Source organism: Xyrauchen texanus, chromosome 16, assembly GCF_025860055.1.
Source record: "Xyrauchen texanus isolate HMW12.3.18 chromosome 16, RBS_HiC_50CHRs, whole genome shotgun sequence".
NCBI lineage: Eukaryota > Metazoa > Chordata > Actinopteri > Cypriniformes > Catostomidae > Xyrauchen > Xyrauchen texanus.
In genome coordinates, this window is record NC_068291.1 from 19666904 (window position 1) to 19685450 (window position 18547).

Below are 18547 nucleotides of genomic sequence, written 5' to 3' on the forward strand. Positions count from 1 at the left end.
TTGCAATTAATCAAACTTTTCCCCCCAAGCTTGTAATCCTCAATATTTAAACGTAGAATAACCTAAACCTAATTAAATTAATCAACACAAAGGAAGTATATTTTAAATAAAAAATTGTATGACTTTCCTCAGAACTACAGAGTAGTCATTCCCATCAAATATATGACATGCAGCAACATTATAAACAACAAAGTGTTTAAGGATATTAAAACCATCAAGGTTATCAAAAAGACTGGATCACCTTATAGAACTTCTTCATATGCTTTAAGGAGTGCATTGGGGGGCCACATTGTATTAATTTTGAGATACAATGTTCTGCATTGATTTGGTTTTTGTAACTTGTAAGCCCAGAAATAGTTGTGTACTCAATTTTCTGAAGTGTATCTGTGACTAATGGGACTATTCTGCAATTGCCTAAAGTATTGTATTGCAAAGTATAGATACTTTTCTATCAGGCATTAAAAAACTACGGCTGAGCTTTACGATAAATGAGCCGCGGGCCACATTAAACCATGTGTAGGGCCTGATCAGGCCCGCGGGCCGTATGTTGCCCATGTCTGCTTTAGACATAGACATTAGCTTTTGAAAGGAGGTGTACCTGTGGATGTATTTTAAGAGCTATCTTCAAACTCACTCTCTGTGCTTGACAACATGGGAAAATCAAAAGAAATTAGCCAAGACCTCAGAAAAATTAATTGTGGACCTCCGCAAGTCTGGTTCATACTTGGGAGCAATTTCCAAATGCCTGAAGGTACCATTTTCATCTTTACAGACAACAGTGCGCAAGTATAAACACCATGGGACCACACAGCCATCATACCGCTCAGGAAGAAGATGCATTCTGTCTCATAGAGATGAACGTAGTTGGTGCAAAAAGTGCAAATCAATCCAAGAACAACAGCAAAGGACCTTGTGAAGATGCTGGAGGAAACACGTAGACAAGTATCTATATCCACAGTAAAACATGTGGACAAAGATCTTACTATTTGGAGAAATTTCCTCTGGTCTGATGAAACAAAAATTGAACTGTTTGGCCATAATGACCATCGGAATGTTTGAAGAAAAAAAGGTGAGGCTTGCAAGCTGAAGAACACCATCCCAACTGTGAAGCATGGGGGTGGCAGCATCATGTTTTATGGATGCTTTGCAGCAAGAGGGACTGGTGCACTTCACAAAATAGATGGCATCATGAGGAAGGAAAATTATGTGGATATATTGAAGCAACATCTCAAGCTAGGAAGTTAAAGCTTGGTCCAAATGGACAAGCATACATCCAAAGTTGTGGCAAAATGGCTTAAGGACAACAAAGTCAAGGTATTGGAGTGGCCATCATAAAGCCCTGACATCAATCCGGTAAAAAATGTGTGGGCAGAACTGAAAAAGTGTGTGTGAGCAAGGAGGCCAACAAACCTGACTCAGTTACACCAGTTCTGTCTGGCGGAATGGGCCAAAATTCCAGCAACTTATTGTGAGAAGCTTGTAGAAGACTACCCAAAACATTTGACCGAAGTTAAAAAAAAATTAAAGACAAAGCTAGCAAATACTAACAAAGTGTATGTAAACTTCTGACCCACTGGGAATGTGATGAAAGAAATACAATTTGAACTAAATCATGCTCTCTACTATTATTCTAACATTTCACATTCTTAAAATAAAGAAGTGATCCTAACTGACCTAAGAAATGTTTTCTAAGATTAAATGTCAGGAATTGTGAAAAACTGAGTTTAAAAGTATTTGACTAAGGTGTATGTAAACATCTGACTTCAACTGTAAATACACTGGTGGCCAAAAGTTTGGAATAATGTACATATTGCTCTTATGGAAAGAAGTCCAAATGGTGGATTTGTATACAGTATTCATTGCATTTTGTTACTTTGGGCTGATTGTGCAACCATCCATCCAATCACAGGTGATTTTGGTGAGTGAAACAACCCTTCTGTAATAGGCCTGACAGTCTAATCAACACGGCTCCTCTTAACCCATTTGTGCCCATGCATATAGTCATTTTAATAGTGTCCTATATGAACACATTCTGTATTTATTTTCCCCAGGTTTTTTTCTTCTTCTTGAGAATCACATTTGAATGTGCGGCAACTATAGTTGCCGGTGGGCAAATATGTCGTATGCACGCCTTCAATGTCAAATTTGAATAGGAGAACATTTGGCATATTACTCAAAATAGCTGCTTTCAACAGATCAATCTTTATTCATAAACACATTAAGTGTAAAAGTGTAAAAACATTCACTGCAAACCCAAAAAAGCTGCCTCTAGCTTATAATCTCTTGGATTTGAAAATAAATTATTAAAATGTACAAATTATCTTGAATAAATGGGGATTTAAACAGTCATCAATAAACCCATTTACTTAAAGTGGTGGATATAGTGCAGAACAAAGTGCAGACATTAGGTTGCCCCAACAGGGCATTGTGTATCAAAAAGTTAAATAAAAAATAAATAGAATGAATTTATATCCCTCTTTCTCCCTCCTGGGTAGAGTTTTAGTGGTTCACATGAAAGACCTTGAAGCAATCAACATGCAAAGCAACACCGCATTTCTCACATGCACAGGGAGTGCATCTATCACATTTTCAACACCTCATGTACTTTCTTCCTGTGTTGTGGGGCCAGTAGTTCAAGTTGTCAAATCTGGCAGCCTCACATATTGCAGAGCCCAACACTGACCTTCTTCCATGCCCTTTTGGCCTCATCCCATGGTGCTGAAGAAGACTCTGGGCAACCAGCCTTGGAGAGGATCATGTGCATAAGGAAGGAGAGTAGATCTCTGTCTCCCTCTTTACATGACGTGTATGAATGAATTAATTTTCAGTTGTTGGGTTTTGAATGAATGAAATAATTAATAAATACATGTTTTGTTTTTGTGTCATGCCACCTAACATATAGACCCCATCCTTCCAACCTGCCACCCCTTACAGGACATAATATCATAAAAGGTTGAAAAAGATAAACTACAGCAATTAATCCCATGCTTTAAGTTATGTTTAGGTGGGATATTATAAAAGCAAAAGGCACTGAACAAGGCCAATAACCTTGATTTATTAACCTATTAACACAGTATACCCCATTTCCCCATGATATTTGTACTTACAAGGCATTTGCCCGCCGGCAACTATAGTTGCCGCTTGGACTTTTGACTAAGTATACAAGACACTAGAGACTAGAGTCTAGTCTAGAGACCTTCATGATTATGTAGATTTATAAAATTTATGTCAACAAAAAATACTTATTAGTAACATGAAAATGACCTATTATTGGGAGGGTTTGACTTCGCCATTCTCCCTGGACGTAGGGGTAGGAAGTTGACAGCATTATGTGACAGGAGGGAAGTGAACAGCATTTTTTTTTTCTTGAAATCCTTTATTTGGTTGTTTGCTTGCAAGTCATTGAGATATAAAACATGGATAGCATCTAAAAAAAAAATACTTACAAAAGGAAAATCACAACTATACACTGCTGCAACTTTAATGTTGACCACATTTATATTCACATCAGCAATTAAGGTAATTATCTGGTTAAGACTTTATTCTGAAAAAAGTTTAAATGCTCCATAAAGGTTAGCGAGTATTCATCTCTTTGGAATATTCCTCCTTATGGAAAATTAATAAACTGAAACATGCTCCATCTTTTTGTCTTCTTTAAACTGTGCTATCTCTGGTAAGGCATTATGTACATTTAACAATATTATTATTATTTAACTAAATAATGGTGACTTATCGTAAACATTTCTGATAGAGTTACGGGACTTTCAACTGTTTGTACGTTATATTGATTTTATTTTCACTTCTTTTAATGTTTGAATTTATACTTATTATTCACTGCAAAATGTGTGCTTGATATTTCACATTTTGTTTGTCACCTCCTGCCTTCAGAATAATGTTGTTATGCAAAGACTAACAAAAATTCTGTTTCATGCAGGTATTAATATCTGAAATCACCTGACAGTTTAAATGTCCTGGATCTCTTGCTCGGATTGTCATGGACTGACCTTCATGGTTTGAGAATTAGAAGAACTTTTGATACTGAAAATGAAGTTTTGATTCTGGCTGATAAAATATGCGCTTCAGAGGAAGATATCAGACGAGCGCTCGTTGGGAAGAAAATGCTGGATTTTCATGAGGTTTTATTACATTCTTTTTAAACGATCGGTTGTTTTTGCCAACTTAAGCATATTACTTGTTTTGTGTTAAATATGTAAAGATATTTTTAATATCAACTCCTGTTTTAACCTCTGTGTTTGTGTGCAGTCGACAAACTGTGGGAAAAGATAGATCTGCTGTGTTCTCTGAAGCGAATAGTGTATCCCCTGCTTTTTTATACATGAAAACGTACGGATGTTATTGAAATTCATAATTATTGTTGTATTTTGACAAAAGTCATGCTCAGCTGCTCACAAGCTGTAGGAAAATTATAGATTTGATTTGTTCTCATAATGCTTAAAACCTCTACTAAAGTCTCTTTGTATGTCTGTAGACCAACACATTTTAAAGGATTACAATTTTGTTTTGATCGTTGATTCAGTGACTAATTCATTTCACACAAGACACTCATTTGTCTCCACCTTCTGGCCTCACCAGAAATGGTCACTGGATCATTAAATCCAGTAAAAGGTTTTGGTGAAAGTAGTCAAAACACTTCAATCACTTGGATACATTTAAGTCCCACAATGCTCAATCTCAGAGTAAAAATATATAGTGTGCACATCGTCATTATTGTAACTGATTAAACATTTATTCAGGACCAGTTTGTGCTCAATCTTTATTGTCAAGCATTAAACAGAAACTAGTGCTCCATAAGATGTCCTTTTTTTAAGCTAGTTTTACAAAATTATGCAATTGTTTTGCAATACTTGAATCTCTAAAATACAACAAATATTAAAAGTAAATAATACGTATATTTTAATATAATTCTTATACTTCTATATGAATATATACTGTAATATATTAATACAGCACTAGTAAGTGCAAGCCACCTACTGACAGCTGTATCCCCTCACCCCCCCTCCACACTTTTAACATGACTGCTACGCCCCTGCGTGTCTGACTTGCTGTTCCCAAAGTGTGCTCAGAGTGTGCCAACTAGTAGCAAGCAAGGCCGTAAGCACAATATATATTGAGGGGGACAATTGCCCCCCCAATAATCAGATATGGCCATATTGTCCCCCCCAATAATTTATATCTTTGATGCTGTTCTGCTGCAGTCCATTATGCACCACTGTCTAATTGTCATTAAGTTGTTGCAGGAATAACATAATGGTTTAAAAAAGTTCAAATTAAACAGAGTTCAGTAGTCTAACACCACTCATCAATGTCAAATGAGATAGCCAATCAAATCAATGAAGACGGGACTCAAATTTAAGACACTAAGCGGGAACCTTGTGGATTATTCCAGCCTCACGCATCAGCAAGCAGTTCAGGTTTAGAGTGTTTGTGTCATGTGAGATGTAAGTATCTAACTAAATATTCAATATTTGACCACCATTGATTTAAATGTTGTACAGACCAATAGTAATTTCCAAGGGTGCAAAATATTCACCGTTTGCAAAATTTGACATTTTGACTAAAAATATGTCACGTACAGTACGTGATTTGTATGGCATTTATAATTGTGAATGTGAAAACATCAACAGAGCAGTTTTCAGCATAACAGACTTAAGACAAAGAGCAAATGTGTGTATATTGTAAAGGAATTTAATTCATGTGGTTATCTGGCAAGTTTCCGCAGTACCTTTTTTAGAAAATGTACATGATATTGTCTTAGAAAACGATCTATTACACAAAGTAGAGCATTTTCACCCTCAGATCAGAACTAGAACATTAGACCTGTGACGTGTGACTTCTATTGTGCTTTTAGGTTTTGGCAAGGACAGTGTCATTTATTTTTAATGTAAATATTATTAGGTAATTATTTAAAGTAAATTTAAGATTTTCTAAATCATTTCTTAGTCTTTAATTCTGAATTTTGTAAAGCATCTCCTAAGAGTCTTCTTTTATAAGAGACCGTTTTGTTTTGATAATGATTTAAAGAAGTAGTTCACCTAAAATTGAAAATGTACTTTTACTCACTCATCTACTTGCCCTTATGTTGTTCAAAACCCATTTGCTGTTACTTTTTCATGGAACATAAAAATAGATATTTTAAGCAACTGTGTTCTATAGAATAACAGTTTATAGTGAGCAGGAGCTGTCAAGCTTCATAAAGCACAAATACTATAGAGCACTATTAAAGGTTCTGTATAAAGACACCATAACAGTAGTCCATATGACAAGTGCACTATATTCCAAGCTTTTTGGGGCTGAACAACAGCTATGTTGTATGGACTACTTTTATGGTATATGGGGGGATTTGATGGCAGTAAATAGTTTTGTGAATTTTCTTTTTGCTAGCCAGCTGACACAGACATGTAATTTTACAGATTCAATATTTTCTTAGAAATATCAGCACAAAAAAGAAAGAAAAGATGACAGAAACAGGCACATTGTTAGCAATGTAGACAGTGGTAGTAGTCTTGTACAGAACTTCTGTGTGGATTTTTTTTAAACCAAACCAAAAATTAGACAATTTTGGGCCTTTATCACATTTAAAGCCTTTAATCAGAAAACTATGGCATCAGACTCATATATCTTCACAACATTTAAAGTCATTATTGAGCCCATTATCAAGTTAAACAAACATGCCTTTGTCAGCTATTTTATCAGCAATTTGAAAGATAGAGAAATAGATTTCGATTATTTTAAAGGAAGAACCACCATCAAGCATCCAGCATTTCCATTTATCAGCCAGAATGATGTCTGTGGAATTCAGAACTCATCATAAATTCAAAAACTGCAGGAATAAGTATATTGTTCATTAATGGCAGATAAATGGAACTGACAACAAACAGTCGCGTGCGGACGGGCCGCGCTCTGATTGCACCAATACCAGATTCAGTGCATGGACACCTGTGATGTACAAAGCATATAACCAACATGTTAGAGGGAAATCTACTCATTTATTCTTGATTTATTATTATTATTATTGTTATTATTTGGCTGGAACTACAGTTAATTAACAAAACAAACCTGCAGTATTTTCAGGAAAGAACAACTCTCATCCTCCACTGGTTTGACCTCTGGGCAGACAGACAAAGGAAGGAATTTATCAGTCAGCTCCTGAGAAGATGTTCCAAATCCCAGCTCAAGTAAATTCTGAATACTTCCTAATATCTGATTTTACATTAATGTAAATGTGTAATTCACATATGGAATAATTTAGGCTCCCCTGTCAAGACATTGTAAATAATTGTGTTATTTTTATGATTTAAGGTTCACCAGTGATTGTTTATCAGAATCAGTAGCCATTGCTTGATTGGACTTCACAGCTATGCTGCCTCGCACTCTATCTCCGTACATTATGTCGTTTCTCAGTCCTTGAGATATCTGTGCTGCAGCACAGGTGTGCTGGCACTGGAGGTTTTTGGCTGAGTAGGTAAATTTCCCCTAACAGAACATTTCAGTGTCTGAATTGTATCTGTGTACCCACTGTTTAGTTGTACAACCTCTATGTAACGTTCAAGGTCTCCAAAGTGCATACGCCTGGGCTGGTTTCTTCCCTACAACCCATCAGACCATGAGTATGGTACCTGGAAAAAGCATTACATAGCCTGTGCCGCCAGTTTAGATATCCTGACTCCACTGGAAGCAGCAGATATCTATGGTACCTTGAATGAGAATTTAACTACACAAAAGGAGCTAGAGGAGAGATGTAGAGAGCACCTGATAAGACAAACTAACTTAGAGAATATTGCAGAGCATAAAAGTAAGTGCCAGGATTTCCAGAATTGCACATAGCCTACAATATGCCCTTTAGACCATATGACCAGTCACTGAAAAGAAAAACAATGATGAAACGAACTATAATTATGTTGGCTTGACAAGATATCGTTATTCTTCAGACTTGGCATTTGGGTTTTTCCAGAATCCATGAATCAAGACTAACATTATCAGGCAGTTCTGACTCAGATTGCTTTGTCTTTTCAAATGGAACAGACTTAGGGTTTTCCTGTAACGGATAATCAAATATCCCATTGACTTTCACTGATGGAATTTTCGAACGGGCCATCATCTAATGTTTGTGATTTCAGATTTTATCTGTCTCTGTAAGGCCTGTACAACATCCTTTAAACTTTTAAAACTATTATAAACCAAGTGTTGTCAAGCCAATATCCAAATGTGTCTTTACTCATATTGTCTAGTTGTAAACATGAGTTTACATGCCGCGTTCTACATTTTGCTTTAGTTTCCTGGTGAAATGACCACTAGAGGCTCTACAACAACTGTGTGCTTTATTCACTTTAACACAAATTACTATGGCTGTTCATGACTATATACAGTAAGCACTTATTTTTCGCTCTTACTCACACACTGCTATGTTATGATATCAAAACACTTTTACTCTAACGTACCATTTGAAAACAATACATTTTAATGCTTGTATAACATACCCACCTACAATTACCCACACGTAAAACAACATGATTAACAACTAATCTAGCTAAACTGATAGAGTGTTGGACTTTGGATTCAGGGACGAGCCTCGAGCCCAGCCAAGGATTCTCAGAGTGAAAGTAAAGCCAAAGTGCCATAGAAGCGACATGGAATGATGTGGTTTCTTCAGTAAATGTAATTTTCATGTCTAATTTGCTTTTAAACACTATCGGCTAGGATTAGGCATTCGTTAAGGGTAAGGATGTCTGTTTTGTTCATGTCTCATTAATCTATTTTAACACTATTGTTTAGGTTTTGGTACTCATTAAATTATCCACCTTATATTCACCTCAAAAAATTTGCCTGATTGCAACATCATTTCCCTCACTTTTCACGACCCCTGCTGGAAATTTCACTAGGAAACTCCAGCCATGTAAAGAAGCAAGTAATTTTGGTGTGCAAAAATGATGCCATTGTTTCGTAAATGTCAGGAGATCAGGCTGCTTTAAAATTGTGCTAACAATGCCAGTTAGTGGAAGTTCTGGACCAGGAGAGCATGGTTAAACACCAGTAAATTGGGCTAGTCATTTATCAGAAGCATTCAAAAGCAGCCATTGAGTCTTACTGCTGCTCTTGCTCATTTAAGGGTGAAACATTGACCAAAGACAGTTTAAAGCAATAAAATCAGGTTATATTAAAGCTCCGTAATGTGTGTATGAGTTTAACACCATATTATTCTTGAAGTGTGTGTGCACAAAACGTTATTTCTAATTGAATGTTTTTTGTATATAGGACAAGTGTCGATAGAAACATTCACTCTCCAGTGTGGAAACACAGTTTGGTTTGACCATAAAAATGACACTTAAGAACACACATGCCACCAGTTTAGTGAAAACTCCATATATGAGGTCAGTAAAGCAGCATTAGCAAAATTTCTGCCATTTATTCCTTGCATCACATTTGAGTAATTTTGCTTATTTTGTCTAAAACCAATAGTGGATAAATATTACAGAACAATATACACTCACCTAAAGGATTATTAGGAACACCATACTAATACTGTGTTTGACCCCCTTTCGCCTTCAGAACTGCCTTAATTCTACGTGGCATTGATTCAACAAGGTGCTGAAAGCATTCTTTAGAAATGTTGGCCCATATTGATAGGATAGCATCTTGCAGTTGATGGAGATTTGTGGGATGCACATCCAGGGCACGAAGCTCCCGTTCCACCACATCCCAAAGATGCTCTATTGGATTGAGATCTGGTGACTGTGGGGGCCATTTTAGTACAGTGAACTCATTGTCATGTTCAAGAAACCAATCTGAAATGATTCGAGCTTTGTGACATGGTGCATTATCCTGCTGGAAGTAGCCATCAGAGGATGGGTACATGGTGGCCATAAAGGGATGGACATGGTCAGAAACAATGCTCAGGTAGGCCGTGGCATTTAAACGATGCCCAATTGGCACTAAGGGGCCTAAAGTGTGCCAAGAAAACATCCCCCACACCATTACACTACCAGCCTGCACAGTGGATGGCATGATGGATCCATGTTCTCATTCTGTTTACGCCAAATTCTGACTCTACCATCTGAATGTCTCAACAGAAATCGAGACTCATCAGACCAGGCAACATTTTTCCAGTCTTCAACTGTCCAATTTTGGTGAGCTCTTGCAAATTGTAGCCTCTTTTTCCTATTTGTAGTGGAGATGAGTGGTACCCGGTGGGGTCTTCTGCTGTTGTAGCCCATCCGCCTCAAGGTTGTGCGTGTTGTGGCTTCACAAATGCTTTGCTGCATACCTTGGTTGTAACGAGTGGTTATTTCAGGCAAAGTTGCTCTTCTATCAGCTTGAATCAGTCGGCCCATTCTCCTCTGTCCGCTAGCATCAACAAGGCATTTTCGCCCACAGGACTGCCACATACTGGATGTTTTTCCCTTTTCACACCATTCTTTGTAAACCCTAGAAATGGTTGTGCGTGAAAATCCCAGTAACTGAGCAGATTGTGAAATACTCAGACCGGCCCGTCTGGCACCAACAACCATGCCACGCTCAAAATTGCTTAAATCACCTTTCTTTCCCATTCTGACATTCAGTTTGGAGTTCAGGAGATTGTCTTGACCAGGACCACACCCCTAAATGCATTGAAGCAACTGCCATGTGATTGGTTGATTAGATAATTGCATTAATGAGAAATTGAACAGGTGTTCCTAATAATCCTTTAGGTGAGTGTATATATTCCAGTTCAGTCTTCACCTGATCAGTCAGGTCCACTGACTGTCCTCTTCCTCATGTCCTACTTGAGTAATCCAAAGTTCCGGGATATGAAGTAAACACTAAACGTCAAAATCTGTGGTACAAGCCATTCAGTTCGATCTTTTTTTTATTATATATGATTTTTTAAAAAAACAAAAAAATCTCAACTTCCTATTTCTAACTGCTGCTGGTTGCTGTGCGCATGCATGTCTGTGGTGGTTTTACCGTGTGACTCACAGGAATGGCCTTGGAGGCTTTGCTTTTTCTGGCAGAAAGGGCTCTCCAGGGCAGGATGATACAAAGTATCGGCACCCTGGCAGAAGGAGTCACAGATGAGATCACTCTCACAGAAGGTAATTCTTTAGAAATTGACTCATTTGGTTTGATTTCCGCTCTGGGTGGTGTCATTGGTACGGTCTGTTTGAAGGTTAAATATATTATCTGATCATTGGAAGTGTCTTACACAATCTTATTTTACTGTACACTTTGTTGCACTAATGTGTCTGATAAAGTTTAATTTGTAGCATATTTTTGTATATATATATATATATATATATATCAGTATTTAGGCACTTAAGATGTTTCACAACAGCATTTGTCTTAAGATGGTTTTTATATCTTCAGCTTTAGAGTGTCATAGGAAAAATACATTTTAGACTCCCAAACATTTCTTTTGCAAATAGACAAAATTAGAATAGAAGAACAGGGAGCCCTGCAGCAGATGTCATGGAGACCCCCACTGAACATCAAGTCAGTCTGGGATTAAATGAAGAGACAGAAGCAATTGAGACAGGACTTTTTATGATGTTAATTGATAAATTAAAACACTTCATGGCATTCTTTTTGAAGACATCCTCACTGTGCAAAATTTTTACAACTGCCTATAACTTTTGCACAGTACTGTATATACATATATATGAATTAGTTTTCCCAAAAATGAAATTTCGGTCATTATGTCATTGCAAACTTGTATGACTTACTTTCTTATATAGAACACAAAAGGTGATGTTTTAACATTTTAATTTTAAAGTTTATAAAAGGATCCATAAAGAATAAAGTAGTTAATGCATCTTGTGCATCATACTCCAAGTCATCTGAAGGCATGGAATGGTTTGAGCACAATCCCATAATAAGCGCAATGACTGTTAGTTTACAGTGGCTTGCATGATTAGTGCTAAAAACAAAGCAAGTGTATCGCACAAACACGAGTACCATTACAAACAAGCTTCTTTCTTAGTGCTCATGAACTTTTGGGTCCTTTTTTAAGCTTTAAGGTGAGTCACTATTAATTGCCATTGTATTGAAAATACAGACTGAGATATTCATTAAAAATGCACCTTTTGTACACCGTATACGTAAATTATGTCAGAATTACATTTTTGGATGAACTACCTCTTTAACACTGCACTTCATATACTGTATGTGATAGCCATTGAGACGCAGTTCCATGGAAAGCAACCTGGAACATTTAATGTAGATGTATTTTATTTAAGAGCTGTTTTATTTTAAGTGTTCATTTTCAGGGATGGATCTGAAGAGGAAGCTGTCTGCTATGTCTGAATGTCAGAGCTCCCATAGGGATCTGTACTTACTCCGACCAGCACAGTGAGTTTCACAAATGGCTGACAACAAAGATCTGTACTTAAGTCATATAGAATATATGCTACTGCCTTTGGGAAAATGTCAGGATTAAATGTTGTGAATGCTTATAAAGAAAAGTTTTCAGTTTTTGTGCTAGTTCTTAGTGAGTGGTCTGAGTCAAATGAGTTTCCTCCACTGCTGTATCTGCATGAGTCCCTTTTGCTGAGCAGGCTGAGTGGGTAAAGGAAGCCTGTGCAGATCTGCGGAAACAGCTTGGGCCACAGCTGAACTTTCTGTGTCAAGAGATAAGGGGCCATATCCTATGGAGTTTCCTTTGTGTCTTTATTATTCAATCAAACATACTTTGTTTGAGAGTAAAATGTATTATTTTGTAATTAAAAAAAAATAAAAGAGTGCAAAAAAGTCTTCTAAATGCTCAAAAATAAAGAAGTTGATAACAAAATTATTTGCAGTGCGTGTAATCATTTGAAAACTTTTTTTTTTTTTTGTGCACTTCAAAAACTTTTCATCACAAACCCACACATTTTGCTCTCTTTTCTGCTGTCTTTTTTGCCGCTGTAAATATTTTGCTTGCGAGTTGAAAAGTTTTGCTTGCGCGTAAAGCTGTACCTCAGTGGGCGGTCTCTAACAACCAGATGAAAGGCCTTTTTCTGTTGGTCACCCTCGATTGAAGTGACCGGTTGGCCACGCCCATTACAGTTTCCCGCCGCTGCTGCTGCTGCCATCATCGTCGCACTGCGGTCAAGCCAGCCGTGGTTTGAAAATACACGGTCAAGCCAGCCGCCAAAAAAAGAAGTGTGTGCGCCTATTACTATGAATACGGTAATTTCAGTAACAGCACAGAAAGAACGCGCTTTCAGAGCACTTGAGTTGCCCAGATCGATCCGTCCGTCTGTCTATCTATCTTTTTTCTTTCTTTCTATGTCTTTTTTATCTATCTATCTATCTATCTATCTATCTATCTATCTATCTATCTATCTATCTATCTATCTATCTATCTATCTATCTATCTATCTATCTATCTATCTATCTATCTATCTATCTATCTATCTAGGCCAAATTTCTAATAAGTAGAAAAAACTAATGGTCAGTTCTTGTAGGGGACGTCCCATACCATACAGTATACTCACTTCATATCAAACCATTTTACTGCAGCATTTTGGAGAAATGTCACATTATTCGACTTCAGAGGCCCATTAATACCTCATTTCTAATAAGTAGAAAATAATAATGGTCAGTTCTTGTGGGGACGTCCCATACAGTATACTCACTTCATATCAAACCATTTTACTGTAGCATTTTGGAGAAATGTCACATTATTTGACTTCTGAGGCCCATAAAGACCTAATTTCTAATAAGTAGAAAAAAACTAATGGTCAGTTCTTATACGGGACGTCCCATACAGTATACTCACTTCATATCAAACCATTTTACTGCAGCATTTTGGAGAAATGTCACATTATTCGACTTCAGAGGCCCATTAATACCTCATTTCTAAGTAGAAAAAAATAATGGTCAGTTCTTATACGGGACGTCCCATACTGGGCTGGCTTGACCGTGTATTTTCAAACCACGGCTGGCTTGACCGCAGTGCGACGATGATGGCAGCAGCAGCAGCGGCGGGAAACTGTAATGGGCGTGGCCAACCGGTCACTTCAATCGAGGGTGACCAACAGAAAAAGGCCTTTCATCTGGTTGTTAGAGACCGCCCACTGAGGTACAGCTTTACGCGCAAGCAAAACTTTTCAACTCGCAAGCAAAATATTTACAGCCGCAAAAAAGACAGCAGAAAAGAGAGCAAAATGTGTGGGTTTGTGATGAAAAGTTTTTGAAGTGCACAAAAAAAAAAAAAAAGTTTTCAAAAGATTACACGCACTGCAAATAATTTTGTTATCAACTTCTTTATTTTTGAGCATTTAGAAGACTTTTTTGCACTCTTTTATTTTTTTTAATTACAAAATAATTAATTTTACTCTCAAACACAGTATGTTTGATTGAATAATAAAGACACAAAGGAAACTCCATAATATCCCGGGTAAAACAGTTTTTTAATAGTTTTAAAGCTAAGCTTAAAGTTAAAGCAATTGTTTACCCAAAATGAAAACTTATGTCATAAAATACTCAACCTCATACTGTATCATTCCAAACCCGTATGACTTTCTTACTTATGCTGAACACAAAAGGAGATGTTTTAATGAATAGTATAGACCGTATTCTCAATATGATGGCAGTGGATAGTGTCTCACTTTAAAAAAGAACACAAAAGTTACATAAAATGTGATTCGTGCATCATATTCCAAGTCTTCTGAAGACATCCGAAAACAAAATTTAAGTAATTTACCAGTGACAGATTTTACATCTATTGCTTCTCTCATGCTCCCATGAATGTGCAATGGAAAAATGACTTACATTTCAGGTTGTTTCTGTATTCCATGTAGTACAATGTAAAAAAAAAAAAAAAATCTGTTAAAATGGGATGTCATTTTTATGCCCATACATAATACAGTACTAACCTTCTGGAAAGTCTGCTTTTCACTCTAAAATGAATTGTTAATCAAAGAAGTTATTACAAGACCACATGATGACTCAAAGGAATATTCAATTAAAATACACTGATCAGCCACAACATTAAAACCACCTGCCTAATATTGAGTAGGTCCCCCTCGTACAGACAAAACAGTGCCAATCCTAGACCAGTCATAGAATAACATTCTGAGATGAAATTATTCTCACCACAATTGTACAGAGCAGTTATCTGAGTTATGGTAGACTTTGTCAGTTTGAACCAGTTTGACCTCTCTCATCAACAAGGTATTTCTGTCCACATAACTTCCGTTTTTTTTTTTTTCAGAAGAGATCAGAAGTTACAGAAATACTCAAACCATCCTGTCTGGCACCAACAATCATGCCACACTTCAAATCACTGAGATCCCATTTTTTACCCATGCTGATGGTTGATGTGAACATTAACTTAAGCTCCTTACCCATATCTGCATGATTTTATGCACTGCTGCCACACAATTGGCTGATGAGATTTTCGCATGGATGATTGGCTCAGATAACCACAATGTAAAATTGTGGTGAGAAGAATATAATCTCAGAATGCTATTCTGACATGCGGGTTGGTGCTGATTTGGCAGCATGAGGGGGACCTACACAATATTAGGCAGGTGGTTTTAATGTTGTGGCTGATCGTGTCATTTTTTGTAGTAATCAACATTATGCCACAAATGCTGTCGATTGAGCTTAAATTTAATTTAACCCGGAATATTCCTTTTAAGTTCATCTGTAGTGACCCTTCCAGGAGCAATAATTAAAACACATGTGGAGACAGTGTACAGTGTTACTTACACAAAACACCATCAGGGTAACTGATGTGACACAATAATACTACAATAAACATTAACTAAACTACATAAAATATTACACAGAACACACCAAATGTACATAACTGATATATAAAAATGAAATGAAACATATCTATTTCCATAAAATATAATGCAAGGAGATGACTCACACGGGGACTTCTGGGAATGACCGAATATTGTTTTTCACCATAATTCACACAATAGTTTATGTATTCTCTTGTTAAAAAAAAAAAAGATATATTTTCATTGTTAATTATTATGTCAAATTATACTTTTTACATCTTTTTTTTTCTTACAGTATTTTACCATAAATGTACATGGATTGTCTTGTATAATATAATACTTTTTTACCATACACAGTACTGTGCAAACTTTTTAGGCACTTAAGATGTTTCACAAAAATATTTGTCTTAAGATGGTTATTTATATCTTCAGCGTTAGTGTGTCAATAGGAAAAATACATTTTAGACTCCCAGTCATTACTTTTGCAAATAGAATAGAATAGAAGAACAGGGAGCTCTGCAACAGATGGCCTCCACAAAGCACCCCACTGAACATCGAGCCAGTTGGGATTAGATGAAGAGACAGAAGCAATTGAGACAGCCTAAATAGATAAAATAACTGTGGCGATGACTCCAAGAAGCTTGGAACATCCTATCTGCCAACAACCAGGTCCAGGCATACCAAGGAGAATTGGCGCTGTTTTAAAGGCAAAGGTGGTCACACCAAATATTGATTTAGCTTTTTTATGTTTACTGGACTTTGTATGATGTTAACTGATAAATGAAAACTATTTATTTTTGAAGATCCTCACTATGCATCATTTTGCACATGTGCCTAAAACTTTTGCACAGTACTGTATACTAGGGTATCTACACGTTAACTAATTAACAGTTTTTTAATGTAGCATTTTTACATTATTTCACAGTTAAAATTATGGACATTTTTACAGTGTACGTCTTCAGAAGTAGGCTACTTTTTAAGATTTAAAGTGAGTTCATATCCACAGTGGCATTGTATTGAAAATACATGTCTTTATACTTATACAATACTCATTGAAACATCTTCTTTTGTGTTCCACATAAGAAAGAAAATAATATGGCTTTGGAACGTCATGACGGTGAGTATTTGCATTGTTCATTTAATGGCTATAGGTGTTGTGTATACATGGATTATGTAATTATGAAATCTCTTTCTCTTGTGTTGGTATTCAAACCATTTTTGTGTGTCCTCAACAGGTCTGCTGCTTTGGGACCATATAAAGATGCCTGTCATCTCCCTTAAATCTGAGGTCATGCAATGTTTGATTAAGGAGCTATTGGCACTTATGAATGAGACTCCAGTAAGCGTGAAACATTCTGTTAACATCCTTTACATTGCTAAATTTACCTGAATCTGATTTATTGTTTATACTGTTGAGCAGTAGGATGACCCCTTAGACTTTTTGGGGAACTTTTTACTAAGATCTGTAAAGGGTGGTTTGAAGAATACTGACCCATTGTTTCTCACAAAAAGCACTTCATTTAATACCATTGTCCCCATTCCAGAGTCTACAAAAATGTGTGTTTCTGTTATAAATAATTATTTAGATTGTATACTGTCAATCCTCAGTGATTGAGAGTGTGTTCATTATTCCTCTCATTTTCTGTTTCTTAAGTGAAACAGACAGGTGCAGTGCTGTGTGCAAAGCTTCAGGCGATCTGAAGCTACAGTCCTCTGAGAGCTGCACCGAACTGAGCCATTATCTGCTCCGCCAACGTCATTACAATCTTCTACCCTCTGCTAGACATTTAGGAGGAAAACAAGTCTAAAATACCTGTCCACATTCTTCTTTTCTCTATAATCATATTTTAGTTTCTTCCAATTTTTCTAAACTCTGCCCTTCAAAAATGGTCTTCTAGTCTTTTTCTGAAGGAACTTACTGAACGGTGGGAGGAATAAGGTACAAAGCAGTGTGTGTGTGATGTTTTTGTCACGTTCTGCACCAAACTACGAGCCTACACTAACTTCAACAACTATCCTACCATTTTCAGAACCGTAGACAAGGTAGGTCTCATGTTTCACTCCTAACAATTATCTCACTCCTCTATGCTTCATGCTTTTTTAGAGAAAAATATCTTTGTACCACATGTATATTTATATCCATTGTAGAGCAGAGATGCTTCCCGTATTCCAAAACTTTCTGAAGAGACGCGACAACCCCCTTGTGACCAGAATACTAAGGTAAAGTTACAACTTTTTTGACAGTCATAAGAATGGTTTATCTAGCACTTCATCTCATGTCCAGTTTTCAGGAGCTGTTGCCCCATCTGCACGGGTAGAGGAGTATTTGACTTTGCTTAAGGCTTTAACGCTGCACACACCACCTTAGCACCCAGACTACACACAGTTATCATCTGCCCTCAACACACTGATGACTTACATGACCTTCATCCATAAGGTGTGTTTAGAGATAACTACACACAGCTGATGGTGCAGTGCAGAAAAGGAGCCTGAATCAAAACTTGAGAATCCTGCAGGCACAGAGCATGATTCAAAGCTGCCCAGTAAGTTGTATATGAATGTACCAGTCATTCCAGAAACAGATCAGGTTATCAAAGGCCACAGTAAAGGCCAGAAGGCAAGATAAAGGAATAGTTCACCCAAAAAGGAAAGTTCTCACATCATTTACTCACCCTCGTGCCATCCCAGATGTACGACTTTCTTTATTCTGCTGAACACAAACAAAGATTTTAAGAAAAATGTATTAGCTCAGTAGGTCCATACAATGCAGGTTAATGGTGACCAGACCTCTGAAGGTCCAAAAATCACATAAAGGCAGCATAATAGTAATCCACAAG

At 36.8% G+C, this 18547-nt stretch overlaps 1 pseudogene; it reads left to right on the forward strand.

The window, feature by feature from the left end:
• Positions 1–6800: 6800 nt before the first annotated feature.
• On the forward strand, positions 6801–12728 carry LOC127656998 (epithelial cell-transforming sequence 2 oncogene-like; annotated as a pseudogene).
• Positions 12729–18547: the final 5819 nt, after the last annotated feature.